The sequence below is a fragment of the Schistocerca cancellata genome, chromosome 4, assembly GCF_023864275.1.
Source record: "Schistocerca cancellata isolate TAMUIC-IGC-003103 chromosome 4, iqSchCanc2.1, whole genome shotgun sequence".
NCBI classification, from domain to species: domain Eukaryota; kingdom Metazoa; phylum Arthropoda; class Insecta; order Orthoptera; family Acrididae; genus Schistocerca; species Schistocerca cancellata.
Window position 1 is genome coordinate 359904767 of NC_064629.1, and position 22320 is coordinate 359927086.

Consider the following 22320-nt stretch of genomic DNA (forward strand, 5'->3'; position numbering starts at 1 on the left):
TATTTATGGAAACATGTTTCTGTCTGTGCCAAAATCTGAGTTAATTCAAACATTTGTTTCCCTCTTCGCGAATGCTTCTCCCGACATTTCTGATGGAACGAGCCTGTCAGTGTTAAAAGAAACACCTCTCTATCAGTGAACTGGAATGATTGCAGACTGAAAGAGCGGAGAAAAATTCCACTGCAGACGCCGCTCACAAAAAGGAATCTGCGAGTCGGCATTTGTCGCAGTGAGACAATCGGCGTACCAAACGATATTAGCATTACTGAGTACATCTGACAAACGGCAAAAGCCATTACAAGAAAGAAACGCAATGAAAAGAAAGAAACGCTATGCCAGCAGAACAATATAGGAGGATGTTTCTTACCGATATCAATTGTGGTAAACATGACAATTTATTAGACGCCACGACAGCTTTTGTTAACACGATAGTAATATTTTGATTGTAATATACACCTTGAGACAAAATAAGTCATTCTCACGTAATATTTACTGCCAAATTTGAGCACCCTGGAAGAAGTGTTAAAACACTTCCCTCACTGTCTGTAGAACTTAGGGTGAAGTCGACGTCCAGCCGTGCTTATTTAAAGTTGTCGTAGTTTTCGTAAATCACTTGATGCGAAAGCCAGATGATTACTTTCATTGCATAACGGCCATTTTTCTTCTCCATCCGATCCACTCAAGCCTTATACACTGTCTCTAATGACCTCGTCGTTGACGAGACACTAAATGATGAATTTAGACCAAGGCTATCGTTAAGGAGTATAGCTCTGTTTCACTTACACTACACAAGTATCCTATATGCCGTGATCGACAAATGTCTTGGCGTCCATAATTACAGTTCGAGTTTCAAAATGCTGCAGAATGAGAAACACTGACATCAAATTTGAACAGCATATTATTGACGTAGGGGAAAATTCATGGAATAAAAATTTCGAAAATATCGAAAATTTTACTGATGGCTGGCGCTGCAAGAGTCTTAACATACACTATGTGATCGAAACTATCCGGACACCTGGCTGAAAATGACTTACAAGCTCGTGGCGTCCTCCATCGGTAATGATGGAATTCAGTATGGTGTTGGCTCACCCTTAGCCTAGATGACAGCTTCCACTCTCGCAGACATATGTTCAATCAGGTGCTGCAAGGTTTCTTGGGGAATTACAGCCCATTCTTCACGGAGTGCTGCACTGAGGATGTCGATCGGGGAGGCCAGGCATGAAGTCGGGGTTCCAAAACATCCCAAAGATGTTCTATAGGACTCAGGTCAGAACTCTGTGCAGGTCAGTTCATTACAGGAATGTTGTTGTCGTCTAACCACTCCGCCACAGGCCGTCCATTATGAACAGGTGTTCAATCGTGTTGAAAGATGCAATCGCCATTCAAGAATTTCTCTTCAACATCGGGAAGCAAGAAGGTGCTTAAAACATCAATGTAGGCCTGCATGGTGATAGTGCCACGCAAAACAACAAGGGATGCAAGCCCCCTTCATTTGAAGCACGACCACACCATAAAACCATCGCCTCCGAAGTTTACTGTTGCCACTACACACGCTGTCAGTTGGCGTTCACCGGGCATTCGCCATACCCACACCCTGTCATCGGATCGCCTCATTGTGTACCGTCATTCGTCACTCCACACAACGTTTTTCCAATGTTCAGTCGTCCGATGATTCGGTTCTTACACCAAGCGAGGCGTCGTTTGGGTTTTACCGGCCTGATGTGTGGCTTATGAGCAGCCGCTCGACCGTTAAATCCAAGTTTTCTCACCTCCCGCGTAACTGCCATAGAGCTAGCAGTGGATTCTGATGGAGTTTGTAATTCTTGTGTCATGGACGGGATAGATGTCTGTCTATTATACATTACGACACTCTTCAACTGTCGGTGGTCCCTGTCAGTCAACAGCAGTAGGTGGCAGCACAATGCACCTAATATGAAAAACGTATACTTTCGATCGCATAGTGTAAAGGGAGTAGGCTGCTAATGACGGATGAACCGCAATACAATTGCTGTGGGTTGAGTTGCACATTGCAACATTCGTATTGTTCGGTGTGCATGACTGCACAAGTTCAGCAATCAACAGCTGTGAGAATCTTCGTTATGCAAGCTCATCCACCACAACAAAGGTCGTACCACAGCGAATAGGAAAAATTGGCTTTTAGTTGTCCTGAGACCCAAAAGCAAACACGGATTAAGATTAGGTGATCTAGACAACCAGGCTGTAGGGAAATGTCAGTTGCCGGAAAGCCTTTGTAGCAGCCGCTTCAATGACTGTGCTATGTGCCGAGGAGTGCCATCTTGCATAAAAATAATGTTACCAAAACATCCACAATGTTGAAGGGTTGGAATGACAGTGGTGCGCAAAAGTGTCTTGTTGCATTTACCAATGACACTACGGATAATATAACCTTTAGGACTCATCTCCTCGAATAAATACGAACCTACGATAAAGGATGTCATTAATCTGCACCACAGAGTCACCTTTGCAGAACGAAGTGGTACCGGTTGATTGTGTGCGGATTTTACATTGTTGATATTCTGCAGTTCTGCGTATTGACATGTCCTTGGAGATATAAATGGACTTCGTCTGTCCACAGAATTTTCTATGGCCATTTACTGTCCACTTCCACGAAATGGTTCAAATGGTTCTGAGCACTATGGTACTTAACTTCTGAGGTCATCAGTCCCCTAGAACTTCACACACATCCATGTCCGAGGCAGGATTCGAACCTGCGACCGTAGCGGTCGCGTGGATCCAGACTGTAGCGCCTAGAACCGCTCGGCCACCCCGGCCGGCCCACTTCCACGAGATCAGTAAATTCCAGAGTGAACGTTTGTCTCACTGGCAGGTTAGCAGGAAGCAACTCCTGTACGTGGATGATTTTGAATAGATAGCAATGCAAAATCTTTCGTAAGATTTTATGCGCCATGCTCACAGGCATGTCTAACGTTCGCACAATTACCTGCTTGCACACAAACGCTCGACCGCTCCTGCAGCGCTGTGGCCACGCATTTGGCAGACATCGGATCAACGGCTTTCATCCCTCTGCCACAATCCTCTTCAAAAGCATCCATCTTTTCGAATCATTATCTCCAGAACCTTAGCGGACATTGGACAAGCGCCTTTTCATACCTTTGAAAAGTGGCAGCCAAGATTTCGGCTCATAGGCCATAGACGGGCCCGAGTGTTAAAGCGCTTTGCCTCGCTTCACATTTTCCCCACTGCCACGCCATTCTGTCTGAGCGCAAAAAGGAGGAGGGGAGAAACTGCGAACGCACCGCATTCAAAAATCGCAGTGCTGTCGTACTGCAAACTATTTGGTTTTATATTTCACATTTGTCAACAACGTAGGTCACAAACAAAACCAATTTTCAGTATTATTTAATTATTTTTCGCTGAAGACACAATACTCCTATAATTACACTACTGGCCGTAAAAATTGCTACAACACGAAGATGACGTGCTACAGACGCGAAATTTAACCGACGCGGTTAAAGGCGCTGCAGTCTGGAACCGCAAGACCGCTACGGTCGCAGGTTCGAATCTTGCCTCGGGCATGGATGTGTGTGATGTCCTTAGGTTAGTTAGGTTTAAGTAGTTCTAAGTTCTAGGGGACTAATGACCTCCGCAGTTGAGTCCCATAGTGCTCAGAGCCATTTGAACCATTTTAACCGACAGGAAGAAGATGCTGTGATATGCAAATGATTAGCTTTTCAGAGCATTCACACAAGGTTGGCGCCGTTGGCGACACCTACAACGTGTTGACATGAGGAAAGTTTCCAACTGATTCCTCATACACAAACAGCAGTTGACCGGCGTTGTCTGGTGAAACGTTGTTGTGATGCCTCGTGTAAGGAGGAGAAATGCGTACCATGGCAATACGGAACGCCGTGCTGGATCCCAACGCCCTCGTATCACTAGCAGTCGAGAAGACAGGCATCTTATCCGCATGGCTGTAACGGATCGTGCAGCCACGTCTCGATGCCTGAGTAAACAGATGGGGACGTTTGCAAGACAACAACCATCTGCACGAATAGTTCGACGACGTTTGCTGCAGCATGGACTATCAGCTCGGAGACCATGGCTGCAGTTACCCTTGACGCTGCATCGCAGACAGGAGCGCCCGCGATGGTGTACTCAACGACGAACCTGGGTGCACGAATGGCAAAATGTCATTTCTTCGGATGAACACAGGTTCTGTTTACAGCATCATGATGGTCGCATCCTGTTTGGCGACATCGCGGTGAACGCACATTGGAAGCGTGTATTCGTCATCGCCATACTGGCGTATCACCCGGCGTGGTGGTATGGGGTGCCATTGGTTACATGTCTCGGTCATCTCTTGTTCGCATTGACAGCACTTTGAATAGTGGACGTTACATTTCAGATGTGTTACGACCCGTGGCTCTACCCTTAATTCGATCCCTGCGATGCCCTACATTTCAGCAGGATAATGCACGACCGCGTGTTGCAGGTCCTGTACGGGCCTTTCTGATACAGAAAATGTTCGACTGCTGCCCTGGCCAGCACATTCTCCAGATCTCTCACCAATTGAAAACGTCTGGTCAATGGTGGCCGAGCAACTGGCTCGTCACAATACGCCAGTCACTACTCTTGATGAACTGTGGTATTGTGTTGAAGCTGCATGGGCAGCTGTACCTGTACACGCCATCCAAGCTCTGTTTGACTCAATGCCCAAGCGTATAAAGGCCGTTATTACGGCCAGAGGTGGTTGTTCTGGGTACTGACTTCTCATCATCTATGCGCCCAAATTGCGTGAAAATATAATCACATGTCAGTTTTAATGGATCAAATGGCTCTGAACACTATGGGACTTAATATCTGAGGTCATCAGTCCCCTAGAACTTAGAACTACTTAAACCTAACTAACCTAAGGACATCACACACATCCATGCCCGAGGCAGGATTCGAACCAGCGACCGTAGCTGTAGCGCGGTTCTGGACTGAAGCGCCTAGAACTGCTCGGCCACCACTGCCAGCCATGTCAGTTCTAGTATAATATATTTGCCCAAGAATACCCGTTTATCATCTGCATTTCTTCTTGGTGTAGCAATTTTAATGGCCAGTAGTGTATAATCTACTACAAACCGTCAGCATACAGACAGACACATGCAATTTCAAAAAGTTTCTTTCTCAAGTTGCTCTGTAGTGGTGACTTATTTACTTTCATAATCGAAAAAAGGTGTCTTGCCCAAACATGTCAATCAAAATAATGTAGTGCTTTTGCAACTTTATTACGGAGACTTGAAAAGTCTACCTGAGGCAAACACTGCAGACATCCTGGACAGTCTTAAAGTAAATAGATTTGTCATTGAAATTGGAATTACCTTGTAGATCCATCAGTTACATTGGTGTATTCACAAGGGCGCTTTCAACTGAAACACCAAACGGTCTTAAAACAGCACAGCAACAGATATAAGATTGACACTGTTCTCAAAATCTTTATAAAACCATCCTTGTAATGCCACAACGAATTCTTCTAACCTCGCGTTTCTTTAACGGCAGTGTACTTTGGGAGTTGACTGTCATTGTCGAAATGTGTCTTTTCTACAACAGGATTTTCTTTTTAAGTACATCCACATCAAATCAGAAAGAAGCAACTTGCAGTGTGTACGATCGGCCGTGTGCAGTCAAGTCCACTTAAAATGCAAAGGCTGTAATTCTAATTTTCGTTCTTGTACTCCTTTCTGTTTCACAAATTCTACAATAGCGAGTTTTAAATCGAAAAAGCGTTCCAGGCATGCCCCTTGACTTAACCAACGAACTTTGCATTAATATATGATGTCTCCATACTCTTCATTCACTTCCACTGAGAACGGTTGCAACTGACAGTGGAATAATGCATGCGAGCTCAGAAATTTTACTGTTCGAACGACCAATTTCTTCACTTACTCCAGACCTGCAAATTTAGCACAATGTGCAGAATAATGAATCCTGTTTATCGATCATTGTAATTTTTGCTCTTTTTCACTGTCAAATAAATTTTTAATTTCTTTCTTCATGGTATTGTAATGTCGTTTCGTAGCAAATACATAGTACCCATCGCTTATGCTAACTGACAATTTTATCCTTCTCTTCTGTCGTTCCCATTCATTTCAAAGGTTTGTGACGGTAGATCGTTAGACTGCCTCTTTTTGTTCAAACAACGATTGGACCTGTGAACTTTCTTCATTCCACGCACACACAACGAATGTTAAAATGCGGTGACAGCACGAATCTGTCGAACTCCGAGAGTTTTGGCGATCGAAAAATGCCGCACCGCAATGCTAAATGAAATGTGGACTGATCAAATCCGAGTGGCAGACCGGGATTTGGTGTTGACGGGGCCCGTGCATGCTGCAAGCAGGATGTTTGGCACACCGTGGCCGGCCCTGCCTTTGAGTGTCCGGAACTTCCTGAGGACTACAGGCGCACAGTCGCGTTCCTGTAGGACGCAAACTGGGCAACAGCCGTGTGCCGCGCGTCTGCTGGTGTGAATATTCTGACGCTTACAGAGCCATCTATTGATCAAATTTCCGTTGAATTTTTTTCTGTTCCATGACGTTTGCCCCTGCGTCAGCAATATGGTGTTCAAATCTGACGTCGTTCTGAGCAGTGGTTCTCTTTCTACAGCGTTTTGAAACTGGAAATGTAATTATGGACTCTCAGAGCATCTAAATTAGCACAAGGGACAAAAATGCTGTCAGCCCCGGAAGATATCACGCTAATACCGCCTAGAGCCGTCATAATGGTCTCAATTCTGCAAGGAAAAGAATCCATAAGTTTCTTCAGATATGCCAAACCCAGTTTGAGCAACTCATTGATAATTAGATCCCGTAGAGTTACCAAGCTGCCAAGATGTCAAGATGTTGTTACGTTTCATCTGCTGCTCCAAATAGTAGGAAGCGTTTCTGTAGGATTAAGATCGGGCCACTTGGCGAGTCATATGAGGTGCGGTAGTGTGACTGAGTATTCGTCAGACCAGGCAGTTTCGCATGTAGACCTGTCAACCCGTTTGTTGCAAGACGGGCGTATCCTTAGCATAAACAACATGAAGACATTTGGTCAACGGGAATTTCGAAATAAACGTCCTGGTTTATGTTCACGATAACCATAATGAGTGGGCCCAAGACGCAGTACGAAATACACAACTGAAACGACATAGAACCACGGCTGGTCTAAACTACACCCTCACGCACGACTGGTTAAGTGCCTCATTGCGCCTTAAAAACACTCAATGTATTGCATGATTTGAAAAGAGGAGAAGTCGCGACTACAGTGAGTTACTGTCCAATTTCTGTGTTGACTGGCCTATTCGAGACATTCTGCTTTATATCTCCTTGTAAGAATTGGCCTTTTACGAACTACCCGGCAAAAAAGTATCCATTGCAATGGAATTCCCTTCGTGGTGTTTGTTCGAAAACTGGTTTAGACGAATCTGCACCAAGAAGGAGTTGTGCGACATAAATGAAAGTTGGTAGGCGTGTTTGAACAGCTAAAAGATGATGTCTATCCAAAATTCGCACCAATCGCTTAAGAGTGGGGCTATTAGCGCCACTATGAGGATGCAAATCGGGTTTTCTTTAAAAAGACGATGTAATGGTCGTGCGCGTTAGTCACCTTCGGGACTGGACGTGTGTAGACTAGAACGCCTTTAAAGCGACAAATACGCTATTATCAACAGCTCACTGAGATGGGACGATGTTGCGTAATGGGGCTACGAGAAGCTGGATATTCCTTCTGCGATACTACAGAAAGACTTGGCAGACATGTAGCCACTGTACATGATTGCTGGCAGCGGTGGTCACGAGAATGTACTGTTGCAAGATGACCGGGCTCTGGCCGGTCATGTGGCACTACAGAGAAGGAAGACAATCGTGTACGGTGTATGGATCTGGCAATCATATTGCATCTGCAGCAGCAATTTGAGCAGCAGTTTGCACCATAGTGACGCAAAGAGCTGTTACAAAATATTACTTCAAGGACAGCTCCGAGTTAGACGCCGTGTTGCATGCATTCGTCCTTCCCCAAACCACTTCAATGCTGTTGTGATAGAGCTCATTGGAGGGTAGGGTGGAGGTATATTGTGTGCTAGACACACTGAACATATACCTGGAATTGTGTTCTGGGGTGCGATTTCTGATGACATCAGGAGTACTCTCGTGGTTTTCCCACGCACCCTAATTACTACAGTCTGGTGATTAGACCTGTCATGCTGCCATTCATGAACAGCATTCCAGGGGGTGTTTTCCAACAGGATAACGCTCGCCCACATACCGCTGTTGTAACCCATCATGCTCTAGAGAGTTTCGACATTTTGCCCTGGCCCGCTCGATCACCACATCTGTCTCCAGTCGAACACATATTGGACACCATCTTATGACAACTCCAGCGTCTTCCACAACCAGCACTAATCGCACCTGCATTGACCGACTAGGTGTAACAGGCATGGAACTCCATGGCACAAACCGGCATCCGGCAGTCGTACAACACAGTGCATGCACGTTTGCGTGCTTGCATTCAACAGTCTGGCGTTTATATAGGTTATTAGTGTATCAGCATTTTACATTTGCAATGACTTATCTCGTGCTTATGATCCTCGCAATGTTAATGACTTACAAGGGAATGGTCATACTTGTCATGTCGAAACCTGTGTTGCTTTTTTTACTACTGTGAGTTAACATTGCAAGAAGTCTGTATGCAGAATTTTAGCTGCTGACATGACCTGGAAGTCTGTAAACAATATTATGAAGTTAGACATTATTGTCTCATGGTTTCCGCGCTTGTAACTGCCTCTTGTACACCCCTGACCTCTCTCGCTACGTTATACCAACGCCATCTAGGGACAAAGGTGGCGTCAGCTAGGCGCCGCTCTCTTGCCACAGCAGTGAGAGAGCTGATTCCCCCAGTGAAAGCGATCGTATGATAATTAAACATTCGTTGACAAATATGGCTGATATGTTGTCTACAACATTCTTTCCAAATAGCTATGAAATACACAAATAAATGTACGGTTTAGAACACGTCCAAATTTTATTTCTTGTAATTACCGCAAAAATGCGAAATATTGATACAATGTTCAAAACAAAGGCTTTTTTGTGCACCAAGATCATACAAGCAAAGACGACATATGACAGCCCTGCGAATCACAGACGTTGTTAGATGTCCGTAGACAAAACTGCGCTGGTGTTAGGAGTGAATCAGGCCTAGTATCAGTATATTTCGAGGAGTGCCACGCGTATTTAATCAAATTCTGAAACCGTGGGGAGAAAATTGATAATGTACTACTGATTGCAGCTTGACAATATTGTCACGGTGATAGACAGAAAAATGCAGTGATCTGCACACAATAATTTTCTCTGTTAGTTTTCAGTAAAATGCCTTCCACTGACGGAAAAATTCTCTGTCTAAAGGTTGAATTACGTTCGTCGTGCCGGGTGGAATCTGAAGTATCTCTACTTCTTTGTCAGGGTGAGCTCGAAATACAGCTTTTAATGAATCAGACCTTTTATGACCTGACCACGAATCTAGAAGGAGAAGAGATTTGTTCCCGCAGAACGGAAGAAAAGCACGACGCATGAGAAGTGTAGCGTTTTCATTTCCCATTTTTCCAGACTTCGATGGGTCTACCACAAGATAGTTTGCGTAGAACATTCTCCTTATGACACGTGGTCCAAAACGTCCAGTTGGTTTTTGAAGATCACATATAGTTTAGGCAGCAATGAACCATCCAGACTAATTATGGGCATTATAGTGTATGAATGGGTGAGCGCAGTTGTGGACAGCGCAATCGCCTCAATATGATTTTGCCCTTTGAATGACAGTGTTCTTTTCGCACGCATTTCTTTTTGAAAACCTGACTGATCTGCATTGTAAACGTACGATTCACTGAAACTAGCGATCTTATTTTTCGCATTCGTAAGAAAAGCTTCTATCATTTCGATTTGTGTCACTTCGTTTTCCTACCTGTTTCTCGATACAAATTTTGTTATTTTTCTTGCCACAATTTTATCTGATCTTTTGAAGCGACTAATCCAACTTTGAGAAGCTGTAAATTTTTTAGCGCCTATCTCTTTGGCAATCTCTAATGCCCTATTACGCAAACTTGTATCGCTGACACTAAATGACTGTTGTCTGGCATCGGTAAATAGCTCAAAAAGTCGCGCATTTATCTCCGTCGCAATTTCCAGTCGGCTCATACGTCGTCCAGCGACTTCCTTTTTCCATCTATACAATTCACATTCAGAACGGACAAAGCGATACTTATTTTGAACAGTACTGACACGTAGGCGTTTCTTACCACTTTCGTTCAACCAATACGTCACCGCTTTTTCTTTGTCTGATAAGGTAATTGTAGTTGCTGGTGTTACTTTCGGAGATAATTGACGATGGTACGTGGCACTAACACTCGAAGAGTCTTCATGAGTGCAACTTTCGTCGGTGTCTTCGCCGTCTGTAGATTCACAGTCTGCAATATGTGTGCTTCAGTTGTTTCTAGCGACATGTCTGCGCCATTTACATGTTCGTCTAGAAGTTTAACAACCATGTCGCACAACACATAGTCTTCACGCGTGTTTTCTGTTGATTGCTTCATTTGGCGTCTGTGGTATATCTCCATGGCAAGCAGCAAAACATTTACAGGGTTCGCCATCACCTGTGAGGGGAGATTGAATGTTCACCGTAAAGTGGCTTGCGTAGTATAGAAGAACATGTACAGAACATCTTTCACATCTCTAACCAGTTTCAGGACGGTATGTTTCGAAATACGTACCAAAAATTAAAAGGACGTGCATGCCACAGAAGCGAATATTCGTTTCCCCTTTCCACCAAAACCGGGCAGCGATATTCCTCTTTAGTGAACGCCGCGATAAGACGGCCGCACTTCCCGACCATGCGCACAACGCCAGCGATTCGCCATTTCCAGGGGTGGCCAGCCGTCACTACAAGCGCCAAGCAGGAAACACAGCCATGTTCGTGATTTTTTTAGGTGACTTCCAGTTCATGTCAGCAGCTACAATTTTGCATGCGGACCTTTTGGACAGTTAAATAACAGTGCTAAAAAAAGCAATACATGTTTGGGCATGACAAGTCTGACCATTCCCTTGTTAGACAAATGTATTCCAGAAATTTTATTATTCTAAATTAATAATTTTTTGACGCTGCGGTTTATTTCCATCAGTGTACGCTGCATCTCTCTGAGGTGGGCCCTGACTTGTGACACCCTCTCTGTCTATGGCTGTCTAACTTATTTGGTGAACACAGCAGCTATGATCCTTTTACGACCACTGCTATTACGCAGCGTCACATCCATGTGGGGAGCGCTGTAGCAACTGGTACTAGCTGTTTACCATTTACAGTGTTCCAAACCGACCAGTGTGATCTTTCAATGGGCTGCCTCTAATTTGTCCGGTGAGCTTACCTAAAGCGCAACACACTGTACAGTGCGTGGCAGATAGTGCTTTGTACCACGACTAGTCATTCACTTTTCTGTCCCACCCGTGTATGGAGCGAGGGAAACATGACTGTGTGTATGACTACATGCAAAATTTTTCTCCGCATTCACAAAAAAATGCAGTAAACGTACAGCTCGTAGAGCGGGACAGTAGTACACGATGTAGCTGATATACACTCCTGGAAATTGAAATAAGAACACCGTGAATTCATTGTCCCAGGAAGGGGAAACTTTATTGACACATTCCTGGGGTCAGATACATCACATGATCACACTGACAGAACCACAGGCACATAGACACAGGCAACAGAGCATGCACAATGTCGGCACTAGTACAGTGTATATACACCTTTCGCAGCAATGCAGGCTGCTATTCTCCCATGGAGACGATCGTAGAGATGCTGGATGTAGTCCTGTGGAACGGCTTGCCATGCCATTTCCACCTGGCGCCTCAGTTGGGCCAGCGTTCGTGCTGGACGTGCAGACCGCGTGAGACGACGCTTCATCCAGTCCCAAACATGCTCAATGGGGGACAGATCCGGAGATCTTGCTGGCCAGGGTAGTTGACTTACACCTTCCAGAGCACGTTGGGTGGCACGGGATACATGCGGACGTGCATTGTCCTGTTGGAACAGCAAGTTCCCTTGCCGGTCTAGGAATGGTAGAACGATGGGTTCGATGACGGTTTGGATGTACCGTGCACTATTCAGTGTCCCCTCGACGATCACCAGTGGTGTACGACCAGTGTAGGAGATCGCTCCCCACACCATGATGCCGGATGTTGGCCCTGTGTGCCTCGGTCGTATGCAGTCCTGATTGTGGCGCTCACCTGCACGGCGCCAAACACGCATACGACCATCATTGGCACCAAGGCAGAAGCGACTCTCATCGCTGAAGACGACACGTCTCCATTCGTCCCTCCATTCACGCCTGTCGCGACACCACTGGAGGCGGGCTGCACGATGTTGGGGCGTGAGCGGAAGACGGTCTAACGGTGTGCGGGACCGTAGCCCAGCTTCATGGAGACGGTTGCGAATGGTCCTCGCCGATACCCCAGGAGCAACAGTGTCCCTAATTTGCTGGGAAGTGGCGGTGCGGTCCCCTACGGCACTGCGTACGATCCTACGGTCTTGGCGTGCATCCGTGCGTCGCTGCGGTCCGGTCCCAGGTCGACGGGCACGTGCACCTTCCGCCGACCACTGGCGACAACATCGATGTACTGTGGAGACCTCACGCCCCACGTGTTGAGCAATTCGGCTGTACGTCCACCCGGCCTCCCGCATGCCCACTATACGCCCTCGCTCAAAGTCCGTCAACTGCACATACGGTTCACGTCCACGCTGTCGCGGCATGCTACCAGTGTTAAAGACTGCGATGGAGCTCCGTATGCCACGGCAAACTGGCTGACACTGACGGCGGCGGTGCACAAATGCTGCGCAGCTAGCGCCATTCGACGGCAAACACCGCGGTTCCTGGTGTGTCCGCTGTGCCGTGCGTGTGATCATTGCTTGTACAGCCCTCTCGCAGTGTCCGGAGCAACTATGGTGGGTCTGACACACCGGTGTCAATGTGTTCTTTTTTCCATTTCCAGGGGTGTATTTTCTTGTTTGGTTTCGCTTTACTAAGGCAGAGGTGCAAAGTCACAGCAGGTTCCGCTGAGTTGTAGCCTACCGGCTGCCATCCGCTCGCAGTAGCTGGAATAGTGCGTCTGTGCTGACTACGTAGCTGTAGTTCCGCAACGAATCGCTTTTGCCATATAGCTATCTGATGAATTTTGCTCGATAGCACGTGCGCTAGCCTCCTCCGCGCTTGCTATCAGTTTTTTTTCTAGCAGCTTGAATATGTGTTGTTAAGCAGTTGTTGTGGTGTTGCAGCTGCACTCGGAGTACCGGAGCACTTACAAGTGGCACGAGTACACGGGGCCGCGCCAGGAGGTGGTGCGCCGGCCTCCGCAGTCGCAGACCAGCCCGCCAGCCGCCAACGGTAGGCCACTGACACCTGCACTTCTTCTTCTTCCTCTTTGCCCATTTCCGCTGCCAAGGGGTCAGCATTACTATATACGGATTGGCAATGTTGTTGGCAGTTGGTGGCCGGATACCCTTCCTGACACTACCGGGACAGAATATGTATATCCCATTTGTCTGCGTCTAGAGTAAATTTTACGTTCAAGCACAAAATGTAACTGTCCTGTGACTAGGGCCACCCGTCGGGTAGACCGTTCGCCGGGTGCAAGTCTTTCGATTTGACGCCACTTCGGAGACTTGCGCGTCGATGGGGACGAGATGATGATGATTAGGACAACACAACACCCAGTCCCTGAGCGGAGAAAATCTCCGATCCAGATGGGAATCGAACTCGGGCCCTTAGGATTGACATTCTGTCGCGCTGATCTCTCAGCTACCGGGGGCGGACTACGTTCAAGTGAAGAACATTTTTCGGAATGTTTGGGTATCGTGTATCTGAGATTGGACGTAGGTACCAGCTCTATGTGCCTAGATGAATGTTGGAAACCGCATAAAAACCACTTCCAGGCAGCCCCGATCACCAATCCTCGTTGGTAATCCGCGAGGCTCATCTCTCCAAATCTCGGATGTGACGCTTTAAAGAGCTTTTTTTTAGTACGATGAAATTTTTATATTAAGGAATGCACTGAGGGGGGAGGGGGGGGGGGGGCAGAGAAAGCGGGGTTCGTCTTTCGAGGCCTTCGCATAAAAGGGAAGAAGGAGAGGAACGGAGGTTCGGGATGGAAAAGAACAAACTTAGCGCTATCCAGAAACAATTTCTTTCAGTCGATAAATACGACGTAACGTCGTTACATGAAGAAAGAAAACAAAAGTGAGTCTGCCCTCCGATTAAAAGAAAATGAACATTCATTGTGGTATTACTTGCAACTAGTGTCCTAACGTTGTCATATCATCCGTGCATATATTCTCGTGTCCTTTTTTGGGTCACCGTTGTTCGTTCCACAGTCATCTGCGTTCAACATGTGCATCGTCGCTGGCCGTAGATGATCCAGCTGCGCGGCGGGTTATGTAGCGCACTCCAGACGTAGTTCGAAAAATATTGTCTATGTTTGTGGTTCCTAACTATCGTGCAATGCCGTTCCTATATATAGTTCCAAAAATCAAGTACATACTTTCGTCCGTGACTGAATAAGCAATTGACGGTATGCCCTGAAATCCATGTGCCGGCGTTGGTCTTGGTCCTCGGATAGTACGTCTCGTCCGGAAGAAGAAGATATTGAGCGATGACATGTGTCTATGTTACCTGCAATAGAAAAGTCAATATTTGTGTGATGAAATGCCAGACTGCAACAGCCTCCCCGCAGCTATGTAGGTGTCCGTCTCAATCACATTACAATACATAAGCGATCGGCTATCCGCGTCGTATCACGGGTACTAACTTGCATCCCACTTATTTTATGGCTACGCTTAAGTACTTTCCACGAATGTCTGTTTAAAATATAACGTTAACAGTCAGTAAACTTTACGATTTTATTTGTGACGCCTTTCAGTGGTTTTATTCCTCCATAGGTGAAAGTTCCGGTGTTTAGCTCAACTGCATTGTTTCCAGGAAAACCACAGATGTCGAAATGCCTGGAGTTCTGCACCTGTCCTTTGTGTACTTTACTCAAGAGCTCTGCATTTCAGCGTTCACATTCAGTGTTTGCACTCTAATTAGAGCGACCAAAATCCGTCTTCAACAGTAAATTTAAGTCGTGTTCTCTATTTATGGTCAAGTTGTGTTCTCCATTTATGGTTGAGCTGTGGATTCCGATGGTTCAATATGCAGTATGGAGTAGCGAGAGAATGACGACGTTTATCGACGGAAATCATGCCAGTGTTATAGTGCTCAAGCCGGCCGGTGTGGCCGAGCTGTTCTAGGCGCTACAGTCTGGAACCGCGCCGCCGCTAGGGTCGCAGGTTCGAATCCTGCCTCGGGCATGGATGTGTGTGATGTCCTTATGTTAGTTAGGTTTAAGTAGTTCTAAGTTCTAGAGGACTGATGACCTCAGAAGTTAAGTCCCATAAGGCTCAGAGCCATTATAGCGCTCACGAAACCGTGGGCTTGTGGTTACGGTAATGAAGACAGGTTACTCTTCAAAAATCCAGTTTTTACGTAATTTTAAAGCAGCATAATACTAAACTTAGAAAGTTGTACTTTTGAAATCAGGTTTAGTAGGTTATAAAAATTATACAGAGCTTTTCATGAAGCTACCTCTTCAGCTTTACGATTTATTCAATTTTTTTCGAAATCTCAAAAGCGCAGCGTATTTAAGTTTGTAATTTGGTTCAGTTTATCATAAAAATATATGGTATCAGTTTTCATGAAGCTACCTCTCTTACCTTCTGAATTATTAAGTAAAAACCAAATTTCTTGCCAAAAACTGGCAAAAAGAACTAGATTAACTTACCTTAGTAAACAAGATACAAAGCATTGTATTTGACATAAGTAATAATGAAACTGAACCAACTTTCACTATGATATTCAGTAAGGGTATTTAGAAAGAGACACTTCAGATACCACTATCTACCCTCGGTTCCATCTGAAAAATCCAGAAGTCTAAAGTTGAAAATCTACCGGCTGGGAAATTTATACAGTATAAAATGGTTAAAATGGCTCTGAGCACTATGGGACTTAACAGCTGAGGTCATCAGTCCCCTAGAACTTAGAACTACTTGAACCCAACTAACCTAAGGACATCACACACATCCATGCCCGAGGCAGGATTCGAATCTGCGGCCGTAGCAGTCGCGCGGCTCCAGACTGAAGCGCCTAGAACCGCTCAGCCACTCCGGCCGGCAGAGCAAAGATTAATGATTTTCAAAATCAATATTTGTGCGAGTGAACTTGTCAGAATATACTGCCCCGTTAAACGACAGTAGCCTTTTGTTTATCGTCATAGTTCCTCAATCGTTTGGGTATCAAAACTGGCACAAGACTATAAGACATTTCAACTTATAGAACTAAATGCCGCCCCACATGATAGAATAAAAAGTTCAGCACTGTAGTGTTCAAACCACTTCCAGGTCCATAACAGCTTTGCTTTTTCTTTAACGTAAGTAATTTGCAATTTTAAAGCACATTGCAGGGAAACTAATATATATTGATAACTTTTATGAATTATGAAATAAAAGTGGAATTTGCACGCGGCATTTTGAGTCAATAGCCACTAAAAGATAAAGAGTGGCAGCTGTAGAAAAATCGGTTGCACTATAACCGATTTATTTACATCAAATACGTGTGTCTGGGTTATAGCTAGACTGATTGCGTTGTCCTTTACAGAACTTATGTCGACACAGTCAGTATACCGGAAGCCTCTTCTAAGACTCGACCAAGTATGGTGGCACAGTAGTAAGACTCCAGATACACTGAAACGTCTCAGGCTACAACCCGCCTGTTGGTTCTATTCTTATTAATAGTACTAGTTACTCAATCGAGGATATGTGGTTTTTCATTTTTATGTTAGTTAAATGCAGGTTTTGTTACGCTATGTGGTCGTGGTGTGCAAAATGTGGGGTCTTGGTGGCATACCTGGCCCCTCCGATAAACGAGTTACCTGTGGCATGGATGGCCTGGTCCCCCATTTCCCTAATTAGTCGGAGTGGGAGAACTGACGTGGTCTTTCGTAGAGGCAAAGGGCGAGTTCTTTTGCACCGGCCAAGGCTTCCACAATTTTCTCAGGTGGGGATTTCACAGCACATTATTGTAAATTTGTTTGAACTGGAAAATCACGTAATTGGCTTAAGTAATAACAAACTTTTAGGAAGAGAGAGGGAAATATTTGCTACGTCGCATCTCTTTGGTAGCATTGTGAACATTCTGTTTGTTTGGGCTGTCAGTAACCTGTGATGAGTTTTCTGCAGGGAACTCAGAGGAGCGTCGTTTTTGAGATATTCTAGGTCGGCACACGAAGCTGAACGGTACTCTTAGCTAGGACGTGAATGTGAATCAGAACAATAATCTTGATCGGCACGGAGCCTTAGGAGTTCTCTGTGGCTGGACAGGTGTCGAGGGGAGAAATTCATCTTCCGTGTGGTCCGTGTCAGCATTTGCAAAGCAGATGCCATCTGCAGTTTCTGAGGTCGCGACCTCTATTCCTCTTCTACAGTTGGTAATTCTGGCAGTAAAGCGAGGAGAGACGCTAGTGACGAGATAGTAGCAGGTGCGTTTTCAGTTAAAGCACGGAATTATCTCGCCTTAAACCATGCTCTGGCAATTGACGGTTTAACCATGACTCAGTTATTTGGGTTTCCGAGTTTGTTTTCCTAACCTCACCAGAACGACGCAATGATCGTGTACAATGCGGAACCGCAAACTTAATTTACTTGACTGAACTCATGAGTTAGTTGCCAGACTATGTTCTTTCCTTCTACATAGACTTTTCCACAAAGTTTCCAAGAACTGTTTCATTATAGGGACTTCACATTACGATTTCTACTCATCTACAGTATATGAGTGAGTTAACTATCACTTTGTCATGTGCTGTTCCTCCTATTGAATATTTTGTAATAAATGATGGTCTAAGTTACTCCTGACAAGAATAGGATACAGAAGAATGGACAAGTAAATTGATGATCTGTTAGACCATGATCAGATTGTCTTTGGGAAAGGTAAAGGCATGAGACAGGCAGCTATGACGTTGCGGTTGATAATGGAAGCAAGACTGAAGGAACATCGGGACACTTTCATAGGATCTGTTGACCTGGAAAAATCGTTCGACAATGGCAAATGATGCAAAGATATTTGAAATGCTTAGAAAAATAGGGTTAAGCTATAGGGAAACATAGGTAATACACAATTTGTACAAGTACGAAGGGAGAACAATAAGAGTCCACGTCAAAACATGTGTGCAACCAGTTCGGATTTTCAACGGCATCTTAGTTCAAATAGTTCAAATATCACGACATCGAGGGCCAGTTTGTCGTACGAAAGAATACAACGAGTACAGCTGAGTGATAGCCTTTCCCATGGAATCAGTGTACATGTCGACTCCCGACGAGAGATTAGATTGCTCGTCCATTCCACTCGCTTTTCTGATCACCATTTCACACGACTATTACTTCTACATAAATGAACATAAAAACTTAGGATAAACGGCTTTGCAAAAGTATTTAGAAAAATTCGGGGATGGTTTATTTGTGAAAAAAAGGCCATAGCTGACACCGGCACCTGGCTCCAAACTTCCCCGACGTTGACAAACAAAATCTGTACTTGCTTCCTCGGTTGCCAATGTCGAGTGGATGCAAATTAAAAATAAGTTAAATGGAGGACAAGCTATGAAGTCGAAACTTCCTGACAGATTAAAACTGCGTGCCGGACCGAGACTCGAACTCGGGGCCTTTGCCTTTCGCGGGCAAGTGCTCTACCATCTTTTTTTTAAATCTCATTTTGTTCGTCGCATCTGCTCGGGGAGGACGTCGTATGACATCCGTTTAAGTTCGTTGTTGATCAATTAACTCAGTTTTTTTTATTACAGTGGGCAGCTAACCCTCTGAGCAAACACGCTGAGCTACCGTGCCGGCAAACCATCTGAGTTACCCAAGCACGATTCACTCCCCGTCCTCACAGCTTTACTTCTGCCAGTATCTCGTCTCCTACCTTCCAAACTTTACAAAAGCTCTCCGCGTTTTCTGGACGTTCGCGGTAATACTCCACTTTCAGCTAGGTCGATACACAGGGTGATCCGCGTGAGGCATAATATTCCTTTTATCGTTATAATCTTCAAAGAAATGACGACGCGGTTTGCATATTTAATGTTGTTATATGGTAGGGCTACAGACATTCGATGTATTCAATCTCTGGTCTGTCTTTTATTACTAAGAAGTTTACATCTACAGTTGTTGGACAAAGCTATGGAAACATTGCGAGACACGCATGCTTCAACATAAATGCAGAAGCTAGGTACGCCTCCAGGCGGGCTATTGTATTTGACCACGAACGGAACCTCTGCAATGCCCTCGATACCTTGCAAGTATCAGTCATGATCAGAACGGTGTTCTGTGTACCTGTGAGTGCATTATGTCGGAGGTGAGTGAATTCGAACGTGGGCAAATTGCTGACGTTCATACGGTGGCTGCTGCCGTGGCCATATTAGCCGCAGCGTTTGGTGCTTCAAGAGGCACCATATCGAAGATTTATACCGCATACAGGGAAAGCGGAAAACACCGTGCGCTAAGTCACAACATGGCCGAAAATGTGTGTTGAGTGATAGTGACAGACGCTCACTGAAGAGGATTATGACGGAAAATAAGAGAAAGACAGCTGTAAAAGTCGCTGCAGAACTGAACATTGCTTTCCCAATCCTTGACAGCACCAAAAACACTCATCAGCGATGCACATTCCTGTAACAAGAAAACGTGGTGCCGAAGCCTTAAACCCTGCAAAATCGAGCAATGGAAAGAAGTCATTTGGTTGGATGAGCCTTGTTTCAAACTCTTTCAAAATTCTGGCTGTGTTTATCCTTGGCGTACGCCACCACATGCCGACGATCCAGACTGCTTGCTGCCAAGAATTAAACATGGCGGGTGTCGGTGATGATATGGACAGCCATATCGTGGTTTTCCATGTGTCCCATGGTTACTCTGCGAGGATGCATTACTGCTAAGGATTATGTGACCATTTTGGCCGATCAGGTCCATCTCATGGAACAATATTTGTTCCCCGATGGTGATGCTGTGTTCCAAGACGAGAGGACCCTTTTCACACTGCTCGCATCGTCCAGGACTGGTTTTGTGAGAGCGAGGATGAATTACTGCGCCTCTCCTGACCACCACAATAACCAGAGCTCAGTCTCATTAAGCCTTTGTGGTCTACTTTGGACAGAAGTGGGCGTGATCGCTATTCACCACAATCATCCTTACCTGAATTTCTGACCATTTCGCAGCAAGAATGATAAAAGAGTCCATTTAAAATCGCACAGGACCCGTTTTATTCATTCCGAGTACACTGGAAGCTGATACGAATGCGAACCGTTCTCCTGCACCATAGTAGTTGTGACAATGTGTTGTGTTTCTGGTGTTTCCATGTTTTTGCCCACCTTCTGTTCATCTACACGACTACTGTGCAGTTCACACTTAAGCGATCGAGAGAGGGTTCATAGCACCGCTTTCAGACTATTTCTGGACCGTTCTCCTCTCGAACAGGACGCGTGATGAATGAACTCCCAAATATTTTGATGCGGGTTCTAGTTTCTCTTATTTTGTCACGATCGTCGATTTTCCCTGTAAGGTGAACTTGGGAAGGGAAATGCCAGGGTGGTTCCTTTCGAAAAAGACACGTCCGATTTTCTTCCTCGTCCGCAAGATTTAAACCCTATTCTCTTTTCCTCCAGAATGAGTTTAGGAAGTCAATTTGAAATACGTATATATCTCCCTAATAAAATGGACTTCTATTGTGAGAACAGCTGTGATTTTATCAGATCTCCGGGTCCACTTATATGAAAGGCACGTGACGTTTTCCCATAGATATAAACAGAGGAATGGCCGCATAGTATGGTGTGGTTTAAATGAAAACCACATAACAACAACACAGCTCCTTACACTAGAATTATTTGTTTGTTGATACACAGATTATAAAGATCTTATTGTTAATTCCATCTCAGAATGAAAAATGTATACACAGGATTTACTTTCTAAAAGACGCACTTCACAATATACCCTAGTAACGAAAGCTAACACAAAGACCATTTATGTTCTACCATCGTAGACTCGGTACTGATAGTGTCTCCAGGGATTCCACATTTATTCCCTAATTCACGGTCTTAACAGGCCTGAACGATGTTCTAGGACCGGAAACATTAAACGAAATTGAGAGAACGCAAGTATACAAGTTGAAAAAAATGGTTCAAATGGCTCTGAGCACTATGGGACTTAACATCTATGGTCATCAGTCCCCTAGAACTTAGAACTACTTAAACCTAACTAACCTAAGGACATCACACAACACCCAGTCATCACGAGGCAGAGAAAATCCCTGACCCTATACAAGTTGATCACAGACTATTCTAGTGCCAGAGAAAACGGTAGTTGTTAGATTCCACCGACTGACAACTCTGTGTTGCAATGTCGACTGTGCTTCTATGTAATTCCAGCGTTGTTGTTTTGTTTCACTGTACTGTACTAGGCTTGTTATATAAGAGTGAACTTCATCTTCAAAGGAGGATTTATTTTAGCTCCAGGTATTTTGCAAATACTACGTTTAAAAAAGTTAAGAGATGCTTGTATGCCGTGACTAGCAGAGAAAATTATATGAGGGATACTAACTTAACTTCGAAGCACGGCACAGACAGGAAGTGACACGAAGTGACAGAGAGAGAGAGAGAGAGAGAGACGAGGGGGGGGGGGGAGATGAGTCTGGGTAGAAAGCACAGAGAGCAAGAGATCCCTTTAATCTTCTCTGTGTAAAAAAAAAGTGTGAAATGTTACTGTAGTAAAGATGGTGGCTTGTCCTTCCCATTGCGTTGATTCGTTCTAGGTCGCTGTCCGTCTGTGCATGTTGCTGCCATCCAAAACCCTATCGGTTGCTATAGATCCTGAGGCTAACGTAAACAGTGTGGTAGCATAGTGGTTAAGATATCAGTCCTGCATTCTGCAGGAGTGGGGTTCAAATCTCCATTCAGCAATCCATCTTCGAGATTTCTGTGAATTTCTTTATCGCTTCAGCCGAATACCAAAATATTTCCTTACAAAAGAAAATGGCGATTTTCTTTCCTATACTTTTCCTAGCAGTCTCCAATGATTTAGTCATAAACAAGGCGGAAAAACTCAAAAATATTCCATCATCATTCAGTAGATACCTGATTTGTGTGTACAACAATATTGTCAGGCCAACAACCGCATCCAACGAACGTATTTTCCGATTATAAA